Source organism: Falco peregrinus, chromosome 14 (assembly GCF_023634155.1).
Source record: "Falco peregrinus isolate bFalPer1 chromosome 14, bFalPer1.pri, whole genome shotgun sequence".
NCBI classification, from domain to species: Eukaryota; Metazoa; Chordata; class Aves; order Falconiformes; family Falconidae; genus Falco; species Falco peregrinus.
The window spans coordinates 12568640-12585350 of NC_073734.1; the positions used below are offsets into that span (position 1 = coordinate 12568640).

General features: G+C 39.5%; 1 protein-coding gene and 1 long non-coding RNA gene across 5 annotated transcripts in view; one reads left to right on the forward strand and one right to left on the reverse strand.

Annotated features, from left to right (window-relative positions):
• Positions 1-1313: 1313 nt before the first annotated feature.
• Positions 1314-16711, forward strand: part of CDH5 (cadherin 5) — a 28836-nt gene continuing 13438 nt past the window's right edge. Inside the window, exons 1-2 of one of the 4 annotated variants that reach the window (XM_027784415.2) lie at positions 1314-1523; positions 12594-12682. The gene's annotated coding sequence lies outside the window, so the exon portion shown is untranslated. Of the gene's footprint in view, positions 1524-11231; positions 11357-12593; positions 12683-16711 lie in introns of those variants that run through there. The other 3 variants (XM_027784419.2, XM_013298055.3, XM_027784425.2) reach the window with 3 other exon arrangements.
• The window catches only part of LOC129785638 (uncharacterized), a 112667-nt gene continuing 101447 nt past the window's right edge, over positions 5492-16711 (reverse strand). Inside the window, exon 5 of the long non-coding RNA XR_008749788.1 lies at positions 5492-8226. This is a non-coding gene — a long non-coding RNA (uncharacterized LOC129785638). The remainder of the gene's footprint in view (positions 8227-16711) is intronic.

Here is a 16711-nt window from a genome sequence, read left to right on the forward strand (position 1 = left end):
TGCATGCCAGATTATCACTGAGCTGCATCCTGACCAGATAACTGCCGTTCCCTGGAAAACTCCTATCAACATCCTCCCTGCTCTTCTCTCAGTAATGTCACAGGAACGGCCTATTTTCTTGTAAGAAAACTTAACTCTGGTTGGTCTCCTTACGTAAGACTTTGAAAAATGTCTCCTCATTAGTTGCTTAACTTTTCTGAATAATTAATGCATCAAATATTTTAAAAAGCTGTTCATCTTTGCTGCTGTACATCATAAAAATGTGAAACAGTCTAACCAACCTCAGCCTTCTAGCAAGCCGGGAAATCAATGCCATCACCTGTGCTGGACTGTGATGACAAATAGGGGCATGAGAGTATTTAACTGTGGAACATTATAATTTAAAGTCCTACTTAAGATACATTGAACATTTGTCCACATTTATTATAACTGGTTCAAAAAAAAAAGTGAGTTTTAAGTTCCACACTTCTCAGATTTCCTTCTGCATTATTTAGTAAAAAAATTCCTCTTCCATTTGTACTGTACAATGCCAGAGATACACCCTTGCGTTCAGTTTCAAAATGCAGATAGGGGTCAGAAAACAGCAGGCAGCACTGAAGAATGCATCACCATACTGCAGAAAGGTTTGAGTCCTCAGGCTAGGCTGTAAAAAGGCCCACTGGCTCACCAGGCTGGGCTCACTGAACGATATCCTGGCCTAAGTTTTATGTGGGTGACAGTATTAGAGACACTGATGCCCGTGCTTTGCCACGGCCCAGCAAGCCATCCTCAGGAATGTCACACAGATGCTGAATCTTTCCCTTCTGTTTGCTCTAAGTGCTCTCAAGACTTAAAATTAACCATAATCAAGGTGTTACAAACATTTTCTTGTTCTGGAATGCCCACCTATGCTGTCTTGCTTCTAGGGTCATAAATCTACATCCAGTGGTGACAGAGCCTTACAGGAACCTGGCCACATTCTTATAAGGGCCTTAGCTTTTTTGCTTGCAGGTATAAAAATCCTTATAGACAGGACATCTCCAAACTTCTCTGAAATCTGTTTGTGCAAAACAGGCATAGTCTCTGCTGATCAAATACCAGACACTATTTAAAGTACTATTCAGATGTTTGCTAACTCCTAAAACTCTTTATAAAACAATACTAAATAACATACCAACTTTTGTGTTTCTGTCAGAGCCAATTTCCTTTTATTCAGCTCCCTCATTAGAGTCAGCAACAAGTAAGTAGGTATAGCAATAATAAGGCTAAGTTTATCTTGTTTCCTCCACTCCCTTTTCTCACTGTATTACTAAGATTTGGAACAATAACAGGATGCCGGGATGCAGGATGGGAAAAGGCTGACTCCCAGCTGGAAAACCTTGGAGACTGGAGAACTGAACACTCCCAGTATTGCTTAACAAAAAGAGAAGTGGATTTTTCTATTTGATCTTCATTTTCTGTGTACTGCTTAATATTTTGGGATATTGCTGATTTTAGTTTGCCTGACTTGGGAACAAACCGAACCTTCACCAACTGTGACTCAGGTAAGGGATAAATGGTGTTTGCTGTCATTCAGTTATGAAGTTCATTTCTCAGCTTTTTTACTTCCACCAAAAATCTCTTCTAATGCATTCAGTAATTCAAGAAATACCAGCAGACAGGCTATGCATTTTATACATACCCACAGAATCCTTTGGGCCTAACTTTGATGGCACTTAAACCAAATTAAGTGCAGACAAAAGCAGAGCTGTTTACAATTGACACTGGAAGAGGAAAATCTCTGGCTTTCTTGGGCTATATCACAATATTCCCAGATTGTTTAAAAGAAGAGGTATTTTGTACTTTTTTGTAGTTCTGTTTTGTAATATCTAGATTATGTTGCCAAAGCTCATTCATAATGGAAAAGAGACAGAAATGATACTGCAAATTTCTCCTGTAAACTCTTAAGGAAAGGATTTTATTTGCAGTGTGGACAGTTACAGACAGTACTGTTTGAAGCAAGCAGGTGTATGCTGTGCTATGGTTTGATGCGGTATGTTTTATCAGAGTGGGGGGTGACTTAGTATCTGTCTTTAAGGTGCTATGGATTTATTGTGACCAATGCCAAGAGGAGGTGAAAGCCACCATGTATACTATCCAGTTTTGGCATCTCTCTCCTGCTGAGAGATTTGTTTAAGGCTTAGAGGAGAGTTTACATAAACACATCAGTGACTAGGTCCCCTAAATCTCAAATTTAAAGTGCCCCAGGTACTTTAGCATCCTAACTCTGGAATACCAGGTTTTACAGCCCCTGTTCTAAATGACCAGCGATTCTTATTTTAAAAGTTTCTTGATCTCTGTGGTTCAAAAAGAGCAACTTATTCTGACAAGGTATTTTACAAGCAGTGGCTTGATACATAAAGTTGGCTGAAAAGGCTTTATCTTATCCTAAAGATAGTGTAGCAAGTCCCCGAGCTAATAAGTTTGCTGTACGGCTTGCAGAGACAAAGTACTTATGCATAAGAGATGAATAGATACTGCTTTTTTTGTGAGAAGTCTATTCTGCAATAGTGGGTCTGTCAGTGTGCACAGTACCTTACTGTGCTGGTTGTCATGCTGTAATAAAGATAAAGGAAGGAAAGAAATGCAAGGGAAACAGATATGGAAGAAGATTAATTTCCGTGAGAAAATCTGTTCCATTCTTAGCTACCAAAAGCATTAAAAGTTGGTTGCTACTGCAGTTAACAAAGGTATAGTTAATCAATGTGTCCCTGCCTCCACTGATTAGAAAACATTATATAATTTGTAAAAGCATACGGTATTATAGATGTTTATGTAGAAGGAAATATTAGTCAAAGGCAAAGATACTCCAATGATTTACAAAAGCTTCTCATCTTAGGTTAATTTGTGATTTGTAACAACAACCAATATAACAGAAACAAATCACAGAAAAGCTGACTTGTAATTTATCTGTGGTATCTCCAGGAGTTACTTTTTATCCTTAAATAAAGGGTGACTAACAGGAGAAAAGGACACCGAATTAATTTAGCATATGAAAGCCTTAGAATAATACAGTATACTAGAGAGAAGAATGTGAAGTTACAAACAATAAAACAAATGAATTTGAAAGGAAAAGATAAACTCAATTAACAAATCATTCCTGCTTTGTCCACAAACCTGGGCTTTATTCGTTATGCCTGCTACAGCTGCACTGCATTGTAACAAGAAGTATTTGCCGAAGTTTTGCTCTTTAACATAAGATCATAAAACTGTTTCTTAAACATTTTAAAACAAATGCTAGCACTGAAATTATGCCATGAAACAGCAGCTTAGGCAGAGACAGTTCCACCCAAACAGTTAACAAACAGGTTTGTTGTCAGGTTTGCTTCATATCCTGCCTCTGCTGAGTGAAACTGCAAACAGGATCTAGGTAAAACTCACTGGGCATGGTTTAGAAGCTCCTCTGATTTATAGCACTTAGGGAACAAAGAACTTCACTGTGCATATGTAAATCGATTACTTCAATTGATATTTCAAATGGAAAATAGAAAAACTTTTCTAAAATTCTTTTTTATTGCCAGGGCACATATCAAAAAAACTACAGGCTTAAATCAGGCCATCTAATCCTTTATCTTTTCTTAAAAAGCACAGGTTCGCAGCATAGAGGTAACTGATCATTTCTAGCAGCTGAGCTTTCTGTAAGAAATCTTCATGGTTATTTTTGTCATGCGTTCATAACTCCAGTTTTTGCTCAGGTCCTAGAAGTTTAATAAAGATGTTCAAATGTTAGTGCCAAGAATAAAATAAGAGGTTCTCTGTCTTTATGAGAAATTTGTCAGCCATGAAAACATTTTGGTGTATTTTTTTAAAAAAACAAGTATCTTTCCTTTTGTTATCCTTATGGGTTTAGAAATCAAAAATCCCTCAAAGTTTAGCCCTGACATGACTGGCTTCCCTTCCACCCTAGAACACAGCAGGCAGTGATTATTTGTGTAAATCAGAGATTTGCTAGAATGGAGAGATGCCCAGCTCATAACCACTAAGGTACAACAATTCCTCACCCATGCCTTTGAAGAGCTCATCGGAATCTGAACTAGGAGAACAGACCTTAGCAAACCCAGAGCTGGATACCAGCTTAATTCATGGTGAGAGTCTGCTTGATCCACCTGTGGATTTCAGTTTGGCACCCTACTCCATTTGAAGGGTCTATGCAGGTATGTTTCCACCACAAACACAAAGCAAACAACACTCTGGTGTCATGATCAGGAGCTGCCATTTTTGCTGCCAAGAAACTTACAGGCATCTGGCTTCAGGGCCTGTCCTCAGCCCACGTACAGAGGCCACTGCAAACCCAGGGATCCCACCAACACGACTAATGCTGGGAATAATGATGTGCAACATGAATGCACGTCTCTCACCAACTCACGTGCCACCTACCTCCTAAATTCTGCAATAAGTCTGATCTTGAAATATAAAAAAGGAATAAAAAATTGTGAAGAACATGTTTACAGTTCAGTGTGAAAATACGAATTAGCCCTTTCATTCCATGAGAACCTGAGCTTCACTCATCTTGACCTGAATTTCAAATCTGTCAATACACGTGAGACTAGCTATATTTTCAACATAGGATTTTGCTGAATATTTGAAGTAAGTTCTCTCTGTAACATACTTCTGAGATGGATGTTATTTGTGCCAAGAGTCTGTTTTGTGCATATGCTGCCATACACATCTGTTGGGCGGGCAGTGAGAAGACTTGGGGCCCAGCCCCCTAGGTGCTAGTTAAAGCCCACAGATGGTCACAGGAACTGGAACAGTTCAAGAGCTGTGTTTCCCAGGGCTGGACAAAGACAGGGGAAGGGCAGAGAGGAAACTTAGCAATCCATTGCAGGTATTCACACTGCCTACACTTCAGTTTTGGTACTCTGAATATATCCAAGTAAAGATTTACAACCAGGAAACCAGAAAGGGTCAAGCACAAGGATGGACACTCGGGCAGACTTTTCTCCAGACAGGTATTTTGGTGTGAGACAGCAAAATTGTTTTACAAAAGATTGGGAGCCCCATGTGAAAGTGTTACATGGTATCATCCATTAAAGGATCCAGAACTTATAGTGAAAAATGACTAATATTTTAGAGAAAAGGCAAGCATGGTACCTAGGACACACTGCAGAAATTGTACAGAGACCTTTCCAAAAGGCCAGCCCTAACACTGTTATCTGAAAGGCAAGGAATTACAGAGCACCACCATAGTTAGAGGTAGACCAAAAGCAGAAGTGTTTCAAATTCTGCATTTTTCAAAATTCGGAGAGGTCAGTTTTCAGAGAGTCAGCCTACATGTCATCAAAACCCTCCTGTTTCTGTCAGAGGTTTCACCACCATCCTCTGCAAAATCTTTAGGAGAAAGAGCCCCCTGTTTCTAGCACACATTATTTTAACAAGCCTACTATCAGTCTCCACAAATTAGCAGTGGCCTGTCTGGCTTTGCCCTCACTGAAGTCATCCATTTCTCTGCATCCTCCTCTCTTTCCCAAGCCCACCAGCAACATCTGGATTGGTCCTCCTGACACCTGGCAAAGTTCACAGGGCACAAGGTGGGTTATCTGCAGCACACACATGCCCTTGTCCTTATTGTGTATGACAGTGTGAAGGGAAATTCCACTTCCACAGTATGTCTGGAGGATACAGTTGAATTCCTTCTCCTGTCTTTGTCCACATTTCTAATGCTTTGGTAGGATCAGCCTTCCTTTTCCCCTTCCTTTTATGATGCTATCTGATATGAATTTCTGATCTGGAAATCCTCTAGGAGTGCAAAGTCTACCTTACAACATACCACTTGAGGAGACTAAGGGGCTAATGTTGCTCTCATGCAAATGATAGGAAATCCTGCCATTGATGGGAATTGTTCCTGTGGTAGGTTCAGCTTCATCGGCAGAACATTCCACTGGCACACAGTTTTAGGTTAGCTTCTCCATTCTTTTTGTAGGATACTCCCTCCCTCCACCTCCAATCCTACACCTGAATTCAGAGATTTGTATTATCTCACTGGCTTTTATTGCCATAGTCTTTCAGATATATATGATCTGTATGCAAGAGAACCTGATTATTCATGTTAGCATTAGACCAACCAATCAATACTACTAATAAGGTATCAAACTCTTCACCACCTGAACTAGGAACCCAAACCTACAATGAAATAGTATATACTGTCCGTTTGCTCAGAACTGTTCATTTAGCTTTTTCGACTGTCATTAAAACATAAACAAATACTGCTACACTATGCACATTTTAGTATCGCCCAGATTAGCAATGCACGCCACCTAAAGCACGTATCCAGTACGGAAATTAAGAAGCAAGGGCAGAAAGCAGACAGCAGAAAAAGCAGGAATGATTTTTGGAATGGGTTCATTTTACAAGGACAACAACGTGAACTGGACAAGACAAAACTGGTGTGGAGACCTATCATCTGTTGCGCCATTTAACACATTTGCTTTGTACAACAGATTTGCCAGCAGCAGCCTTGGTAAAAGTTTAGGATTAGAATAGATACTGAATCTTCCAGTAATTGCACTTGGAGACGACCTAAGTTTCAAACAGGAAGAAAGGGGCACATTTCTCTTTGGAATACATTGCATCATTTTCCTGCTGTGAAATTGTGAGCTGTATTACCTGCCTTATATGGATTGATCTTGGGCTTCTTTAAATGAAGAGGAAGCCTTTATTCGCACAAGAAAGGAGTTTTCAGTGGCCATGATTAAAATATGAGCTGTGAGAGAACTAAATGTTCCACTTACACAGCCACTAACGAAGGAGAAAAAAAATTCCCACCTCAGCTTAAGAAGTATCTCCAGCTGTGTTCCGGATTCAGGCAGCAAACCCACAAGTGCAGCACTGATGTGAATAAGAACTTCCCAAACAGCCAGGTTACTTTAAAGCCATCAGCTCCTGGGGGGGATGCAGGCTGCTCCCCAATGCTCACAGCGCTGTGCCCCAGCAGGGCAGCAGCAGCAGCCACCAGCCTAGATCCTGGGTGCTGGCTTAAGAAGACCTGTGAGCAGATGCGACCCCAGGCCAGACAGCTGAAAGCCCCCAGCTCTCACTTTTATCACTGCCACAAAGACTTCTTTCTTACCACATTGTAAACAAAAGCATGGCCTGCCTTGAAACAGGGTCGCTCCTGGAGTCACATCTTACATGTTGAACTAGCACCTACTATGGCTGCAATCATCGCCTCTGGGCTGGGGTTGTAAAATTCATCAGACTAATGACCTGCTTAAGCCAGTGCATAGATACTGGAGCAAAACACCACAAAACACTGTGTTAAATCACAGTCACTCCCACATGGAATCAAATCCATGCAGAAAAATGTCTAGCTCTAAAATAAGTCACAAAATTTACAACAGCTTTCCTCATCTATTTAAGATCCCCTGCGTCTGAGGCCTGAATTTTCAGGCCTTCCAGCTTCCCTTTATCAGTACTGTAAGCTGGAAATGTGCTTCCCTAGTGTTATTTTGATTTGAACAAGAGATTTTCCTGACAAGAGCTAAGCTGTAAGTAAAAACACTGAAAAGCTTGTTGTAAATTCATAAGAGCAGTAATAATGTCGTATCATCTCACAACACATGGAGATTATAACAATGGAAATGTTGCAGGAAAAGACTAACTCTAGGGGTGGGCAGAAAAGGTCTTAAAGTTAATTAAGCCTGGTTTGGAAGTCTAGCTGAGTAAGGGCAGGAAACAGAGAAGAATGAACTGACATTTGAGTTAGACATTTTAAAAAAGGAGAAAAATAGTAATTACCAAACAAAATATATCCAGACACACCCTGGTTTTTCAGCCTCTTGCCCAGCCAGAAAACAAGATATTTATGTATATGTACATGTTTTCTTTATCTGCCACAAAATTAATTTTCAGAGGAAATACTAATGCATTCAGTTACCCAGTAGAATAACCTGGACAAAAGAACTGGAACACACAGCCAGCTAAACATGGTTTCTCTGGTTCAGATTACCATTAGCGCAATAAATATCAATTACTGCGACCTGTGCATGATGCTTGTGTTCAAGACAGATACTTTTGCTCTTGAGCTTTTGTTGAAGGTAAATGTCAAAAAAATCTTATCTGCTGTAAACACAACTACACTGTACTTTTTTTAAAAATAAAAATCATATTTATTACCTGCAGTTCCTCAAAGGATGGGTACTTTTCCTTAATCAAAGCCACTCGGTTGCAGCTCTGTGCTAGGAAGCCTCTCTGATATTAAGGCTTTATCTGGAAACAAAGAGGAAGTGGAAGAAGCTCTATAATTGTCATAGTGTACCTTATTTTGTTTCAGCTTGGCCAAATTCTTAAACATTCAGTGACAGCTTCAGCTAATCTCTGTGTACAGCAGAGCTAACCAGGGGGCAGTATCAAAACAGATAAATTCTGAAATGTGCCTACAATTTGTTGCAGGAAACAAAGCTTCTGTTTAGAGATGCCTGAGAAATCTTTCTAGTGATCACAAACATCTCTAATATAACCACACCGTTCCACCTCTGCACTGGGATGAGCCAAATAATTTTTGGAGGATTTCCTTGTCCTCTGCTCACCCAAACCCCCACTCTCCAAAAATCAAACAACATTATCTAAGTGTGGGAAGTGCAGGGGACAAGGGAGGCTCAGTGCTGAGACACCTGCACTGTGCCTCTCCTACCAAACCAACCATAGTTTGGGCTAAGCAAAAGGAAATTGGCTCAAGCAAGCAAGAAAAAAGCTGGATCTACAGCCACATAAATACACCACTGAGAGTGGCAGAGACTCAATCATTCCTCAAAGTCAATGAGACCCTGACTGCTGTATCATCCCTGAAACAAATTTTTGGATACAAGGATGGGAACAAGTTCTTTGCCTGTCTGTAACACTGGTACTTCATCACTTTTTTCAGCATCTGTCTTTATCAGTAATTAATCTGATGGGACATATTTTCCTCTTAGCTTTGTATTTTGGACAAAGAATTAATAGGGGAAAATGTTTGCAGTTCCAAACTATGCATGCAGAGTTTATCCTACCCATCTTATTAGCTCACTTCAGAACAGAAAGGCTGTACTTAATGCAGCTAACCCCCCCAAAATAGCTCAGATTTCAACAGCATTTGGCAACTGTCATCAAAAGACAAGAACAAATTTTCTGTCAGTCAGTTGTTAGCTTCACCCCTGCAACATCTGTAAATGTCCTCCTACCTTTGAGATTTTGGGCCTTGGTGCTTGACCGTCCCAAAGACTTGCCTCTGAATTCTCTCAAATAAACCAGCATTCAGCAGCAAAGGATTTTTTGTGAGCCAAAGTGAGGTCATGATTGTATCTTGCACACCCAGCTAAGAGATAGTAAATGTTATGAGTCTACTGATGCAGTTATCAGGATACCTTTGGAGGTTTGTGTTGTAAGGAACAGAGCTGAAGTAGCACCACCAACAAAATTATTTCTCTGGTTGTCCCACAGGTCATGCCTGTATATAACGGGTCAGATTCAAAGCAATTCAGAGCAAAGATGGACAAGAGCACAAAGCACGATATTTCTGGCCTACTATGATGGCTGACTGCATCTGTAGTACTGCACTATTCATAGATTAAAATGAGCAAAGCTTGCTATAGATTAGCCTTTCCCCACTCATGCCAATATTTCTATTTTTATTAATCTACAGCTAACATATTATTAGGCACATCACTGATGTAAAACAAACTACAGTAAAGTCAGGAGAATTCACTGGTACAAGATCAGATCCTGCACCTGACTCATCCTGCTTCTCTTTCAGATGAGGAGACTTCTAGCAAACAAACTGCAAATCTACACATCCCTTTTCCATAAAAGCTTCTTCGCAAGGAACAAAGACCTTTGCAACCTCTTAGAACCTTCTTCCTCACTCCTCTAAAATCATTCTGTTTACAGCAAATGTCTTCTTAGACCATATATTTCTTATTTTTCGTTCATACTCAGCCTTTTCATACACCCTTCTCTCGATATTTACTGCAGCACTTTAGTCCTGGAATCAGCAAGTCACTTGCTAAAATGCAAGCAGGGGAGTCAGGAAGCTCTGGGGGGACATTCAGGTAGATCTCATCATTCCTGCTCAACTGTCCTCAGTACACAAGCTCTCACTCAACTAGCCTGGAGGGTGGCTTTATTTCTTAAAAAAAAAAAAAAAAAACAAAAAAACAAAAAAACAAGCACCAAAACGGTGCTTGCCTCCACCATTTTAGCCAGTTCTGTATCTGAGGTAGAAGGACCGGGAGACCAATTTTGCTACCTGCTTTCCACCAGGCAGTGAATCTTTAACATATACATGGTATTTATAGATCTTTATAGCCAAATTTCTTTACTGCTGAAAGAGTCATCTGTCCTGGCTGAGGACTTCATCCACCCATGAGACGAAGTTGTATTTTGTATCATCCAGGAGGGAATTTTTGGGTGAGTTGAACAAACAGGGGAATAAAATCATTAATACATTTTCCCCAGACCTACCAAAAACTCAAACCTGAAATGACAAAGAACTTCCAGATTAGAATTAGTCTCTTTTTCCTGGAAAAAATATGAGAAGCCAAAACCAGAGACAAAATCAGAAATGCTGAATTATGTCCTCAGCAATATTGATGCACAGTGCTGCAGCATCAACACCAAGAACTGAACAGGACCAAATGCACACAAGAGGGCTCTCACAATACTGAGTGACATGGGGGATTTTTGAAGTAGCAAGTTTAGTTAAGATATTGCTGAAGTGGTTATTCATTCAAAGGTACTATCACAAGTATAAAATGTCATTTTATAATCAGTTTTCAGGCAGGCATTTGCTCTTCAGTCTGTTTAGTCATCAAAGTGGCTATTTACTCAAAGATACTATCACGCATATAAGAAGTCATTTTATAGTCAGTTTTCAGGTAGGCATTTGCACTCCAGACTGTTTAGTCATCAGTGGAAACCACTTCTCAGATGCATAAAATCAACATAAGGACAATCAAAAATATAATACCAGATAGGCACTAGGTCTGTTTAAATCAGCTCAATAATCTGGAAATTAAAAAGCACCGCAATGTTCTCAGGAAAAGCCTATTTTTAAATGAATCATTGTACACTGCTGAGAACATGTGACAAGACAGGTTTAATAAGAAACAAGAGAAACACTGAGTAACCACCCGAAATAAATTGTATCTGAAAATGCAACAAAAAAATGATTGCTCCAAGTCAAACATTGCACAATTTACTTCGGTTTTTTCAGTGATGTTACTAAAGTTTGAAGACCTACCCTAGTTCCCATTCTCACTGTACTCATTTACGTGCCCCCAACTCTGCTCCCATTGTAAGCTCAAAGGAGCGACAGAGGATCACAGTTTTGCAGCTTCGATGCCAAGCAGACACTGGAGTGAAGGTAACAATTACACCTGTGTGATTGCTTTGCTGCCATGTTTCTCTGGGTTTGTTAGCAGCTGGTTAGAGCAATGTTGTGTAATTACGAGACAAACTGGGAGGACAAAATCTGAGACTTGTTACTCCTGACCCTGGTCCACTGTCAGGAGATGACAAACACACTGAAGTCCTCTGTGCTTCAAAGGTACCTTTTGAAAGGGATATTGCTTTTTACCTAGCTGCAGTACTTCACACAGGAATGAGGAGGCTTTATCAATTCATGTTTGTGCAGCCATTAAAGGCCCCTGACAGGCAGTGTTAAGTATTGCTAGGACTATTCTCTTTTAATGATGTTTTGCTTGCTTACCAAAACTACAAGCATTGCAAAGAAAAAGGTAATTTATCCCCCTCCTGTGTTTGGTATATTACCTTTCCATTTCTTAATGCTGACTGCATTCACACATTTACCTTCGGTCTTAAACATCATATAAATGAGAAATTAATGTTAAAAATGGATTCTGTATGGCAGGGTTGTTCAGGGTCGTTTTGATACTTGACACTAGGTCAGATTCCGCTCTGTATCTATCATGGCTTCATTGAGCATAGTAATTTTGGAGGTGTTTAGATGATGTATCAAAGTAATTTTCTTGCATCTGAAAAAAATTTTGAAGGGTTCTCCGCTGTATATTGTAGGATTTAATACACTGCAAATTCAACATTATTTTTTGCACACAGCTCCTTAGGAATATTGGGAAGGGGTGCAACAGACACGAGGGGGAAACAGAATCAGAAAATACTTATTAAACTAAACTAAAGCTATCTAAAGTCAACTTTCCTGAAAAAGCTTTTGTGAAGAATTCTTTCTTAATTTTCTTTCTCTTTTAGCCCAGCCTGCGCGTGCCCATGGGCACACACCCATCCTGACACCCCACTCCCCAAGACACCACAGGGCCAGGGCCCCCACCCACAGCAGCTTAAGGGCAGCTTAAGCTGAGCAAAAGCCCTCCTTCAAGCTCCATTTTTCTCCCAGTTGACTGAATACAGTATTTCAGATATTTAGTATTCCCTACATTTACATGGCTGCAGGCACGACAGCTAAGGTTTGATTAAAAACCAGAAATAGCAAAATTGCCAGTACTGTGGAATGGAATAGATTATGTCCTATAGTATCGATTTACTAGTAATGTTGTTGATATTTTCTGCTTTGATTAAACTCTCATTTTTGCATGGGGTTTTTAATTTTCATTTACATTGTTCAGATTTCAGCCATGACACTGTAAGAAAAAATAATCAAGTTTCCAGCTCAATCATCAACAATAATTTCATTTCCAGCTTTTCTGACAATCAGGTATGCAAATTATCTAAACAATATGGACACAAACCTTTTTAAATATATTTCTTTTCTGGTGAATGATAGCCACTTCAAGCAAATTTCTCTCTTAGGATGTTCCTTATCACTATTTCTAGTACTATAGCTGTTTTTCAGATGCTGAAAAATTCTCAAAGTCTAGCATAAGATTTTAGTCCAATCAACCAGAAAAATACATCATTTCAGCTACAACTGTCTCCTCGTTTACCAAAGTTTAGAAACCTGGTTTAACATCTATTTAACAAGCAAGCATAGAACAGATTTCTTTGTCAACTAACCTAACCTCATACAAGCATTAATAAAGAATTTTAGAGTGAGAAGTAAACCAGATAAGAGGCAAATACCTACCACGGAAAAAACCACAAATGTTCACAAGAATATTTCATCAAATGTGTTTTCATTACATGGAGACTTTATTTATACTGGCTGCTCATTGACCTTACAGTTGATTCCTTACCAAAACACCTTGTAAAATGCAAATTTTTAATTAGTACAGTATTGTCTGTATCTCCGCCTGACATTTGTTTAGTAATTACTCCCAATCTGCAAGAAGAAACTATACCTTATGAGTCATGTGTCTCATAAATCAGTTTGAATACCAGAATTTCTCAAACTGTCTACAGCACCCTGCAGACCAAGAGTTATTTGCTAAAATAATTCAACGCATAAAATGAATAATGTTGGTGGGAAACCCATCATTTGCTGAAAGAAAATTTAAGAGCAAAGCAAGAAACTTAACTACTTGAATAAACCATTACCCTGCTAACTTTAAGGAACATTTATAGTCCCTGCTTAAATTGAAAAAAAAGTCTGAATTATTGGTCTAATCAGTTAGAGACAGAGGGGTAAGTGGAGACTGTATGTGAAGGTAGACTAGTGCTGGGGCCGCATGGCAGCCTGCCAGGGAGAGCCACACGTGGCAGGGCATGCTCTGCCATTTCCTTCTGCAGAAGCATGTGGCCACAGGGTCATTATTTGAAAGGGTGCATCTTATTCCCTTTTCTCAGTCCTGGCTGCCACAGCAGACATAAGAAGAAATGAAAAGCCAATCACTGCACATCATCCAACTGTCACCCCTCAGAAACTCGCTTGCTTCTGACTCCATGGGAACACACTCCCCTGCTCAGGCATGGGAATATCTCTCTTCTGCTGCTATCTCCGGCATTTCAAATGAGGTCTGCTGGAAAGGAAAACTATCATGGCCAGAAAAAGAGAGAGCATTTAGTACAGCTTGTCAAGAGCTAACATCCATTCAACATGGCCTTCACACCAGGACAGTCCCCTTACCCAGTCACTACTCGGCAGGGTCCTGCTTCTGAAGCGTCTGCATGTGCTACCGAAGAAGGGTAGTCTTAAATATTGTGATGAATTCAGCTATGTATTCAACAGCAGAGGACTTCCAGCTGCCAAATGGAAAACTTGCACGGTATCACAGAGACAGTCTTTTCAGACTCAGCCTGTCCTATAGAGCAATGCCCATCAAATGTCCCTAGAAAAGACAGCGTGCAAAGTGCTCGTGTGCTCGTGTTACTTCTACCAAAACGAGAAACTTTGAAAGATGCTAGAGACAAAGTAGAAGTCATTTTTTTGCAAAAGGCTCTTTATCTCCATCTGTGTTTGACATACAGTGCATACCAGAGGGCAGACCAAACTCCACCAAACTGCTCACAAAGGAACCACTGACTTACAAAGGAGGCTGGATGAGTATTAACAAGGAATCCATTAATGAGGAGTTAAAGGAAGTCAAGCCACCTTAAAATCTAAGAAAATAAAGATGGATCTGCTGAGTGGAAGGGGTAGCTTAAGCTTCAGCTGAAATGTGCATATATTTAAAAAGATTCTGTCTAGTGCTTCCTGTATTAACGGCCATGCTTCCAACAAGGCCTGAACGGTGTGAAACACGAACAGGCCACCTACTTCAAAGGAGAGTTTGCATTTGCTGCATGGATCCATCAGAATCATCAGGATATTACCTAGTCCCAGAGCTCCTACACAGATAACCACACACTCGTTATGAATTTGAGCCTTCAGTTTCTGATAAGCAGTGTCCCTGTATGAGGATGCCAAAGGCCCAGAGCTGCTGTTACTGGTAATCACCTACTGGTAATCGCCCTCAGCAACACCAAGAGAAGTACCCTGAGGAGTCTGGCAGAGGGCATGGCTGAATCTGAACTGAGCATTAAGAAACAGAGAGGCAAATACTGGGAAAATATTTCTGGGAAGACACAAAATTTCTCTTTACAAAGTAGATTTCACTGAGACCAGTATGCTTTAGTGGAGATTTGACTATTTCAGTTTAAAAATGCTTTCTGCAAGGATGTTTGTAGATGTGTCACTTCCAGTGAAATGAATGGGCAACTGAAGTGGCCAGTATTGTCCTCGGTTTTCCCAAGTAATCTCCACCACAGCAGTACAGCAGATCTCCACTGTACCACAGCAACAAGAGACAATGACATTTAAACACTATGGCCTGTTTTTTTCCAAAACTACAGCCTGTACTAGTCGCTGTTAACCAACTATTTTCTTTTGGTTATCATGTTTTGTAATTTTATGAATAAAAGACAGACTTAAGCGATCGCAACAGAATCCTATCAATGGTGTCCAGTTTCCAATTGTAGAATGTTCATGTACACAAATAAAGCACAGTAAAACAACTAAATCTTACTTATTTTTCTAAAAATATTCAGAGCCAAAGTGCATAGACTACAAAAAAATAGCTAAATTGATTCAGTTTCATATGACTCCACAGAACTGTATAAAACACAGCTGAGCTATTAAAAAGCAACTTCAAAGCCACCTTAGTCATTTCCTGCACAATCGTAAAGAAGGAATGTTCCTCAGCTTATGTACAACAATGCAGAAGAGAAGTACAGGAAAGCAAAATTTTACGGCAAATAAAATGTTTTTACTGACAATGATGCTGCACCACGGGATAACACTGATTGCCTAGTTACCAAAGAGTAATTTTGGAAACATCTCAACACCTTCCTGCCGAAAATATTAATTTAATCTCGCATCTAGCAACCTGCGTGATGTCAACTTCTCTGTCACAATTAGCAGTTTTATTTTTGATGTGCATGCTGACAGCTCCTAAAAGCTAATGGAAAGTGATTTATGTGTAATTTAAAGTCTGATTATTTGAGTGTTAAAAGTTTCCTGACAGTCCTTTATATTGGGAAGGGGAAATTTAGCACAAAAATGAATCAGCTTTGCTACATGAAAATAACTTCTCAATCTGATATGAAAGTCAGGCCTCAAGTTTGCTAATATTAACATATGATGCAAAAATATGGTTTAACCTGAGAATAATTTCACAAATGATCATTTTGTAGATGGCAAAATCTGAGAACAGGGGATGAACAAACTTTACATGCCTCTTCAAACATTTCAAAAGACAAGAAACTGAATCAATAAATGAGCTCTCTGAGCAAGATAATTTGCTAAATTGTACTTGGAATTGATTGAAAATTTCACATGAATCATTTTTTCCACCAAAAAAACCCAGATTTCATTTTAAGTCAATATTTTCCATATGAAGATATTGACTACAGTATATTTTGTGCCAGGGAAAGTAAAAACATTGCATTTCGGTTCATCAAGCTGGAACATTTCATTTCAAGTTAACATAAACTTTGACCTGGCTCAGCTTTGGTGTTGCTTCCCAAGGCTGGTCTCCCCATGAGCTATGCTCTGCAGCCAGACTGTGCTTCCCGCAATGCCCAATGGGTAATCTTCACTACTCAATCTTCTCTTCAGAATAACTACAGTAGCTCAAATGGATAATGGCTTTTATGCTAGCTTTCAAAACTTGCACATTTTTTTATTTCATTAAAATATTTTTGTTGGGCTTTACAGTTGTCATCTAGTTAAAACCATTTCATGGAAGGAAGCAGCCCAATATTTCAAATTTTGATGCTTAGACAAATGAAAACAAATACAGAAAGCAATTAGACTTTCCTGTAGAAGGAAAGTCCATTTGCACTTCTATGTCTGCTCTCTCTGATTAAT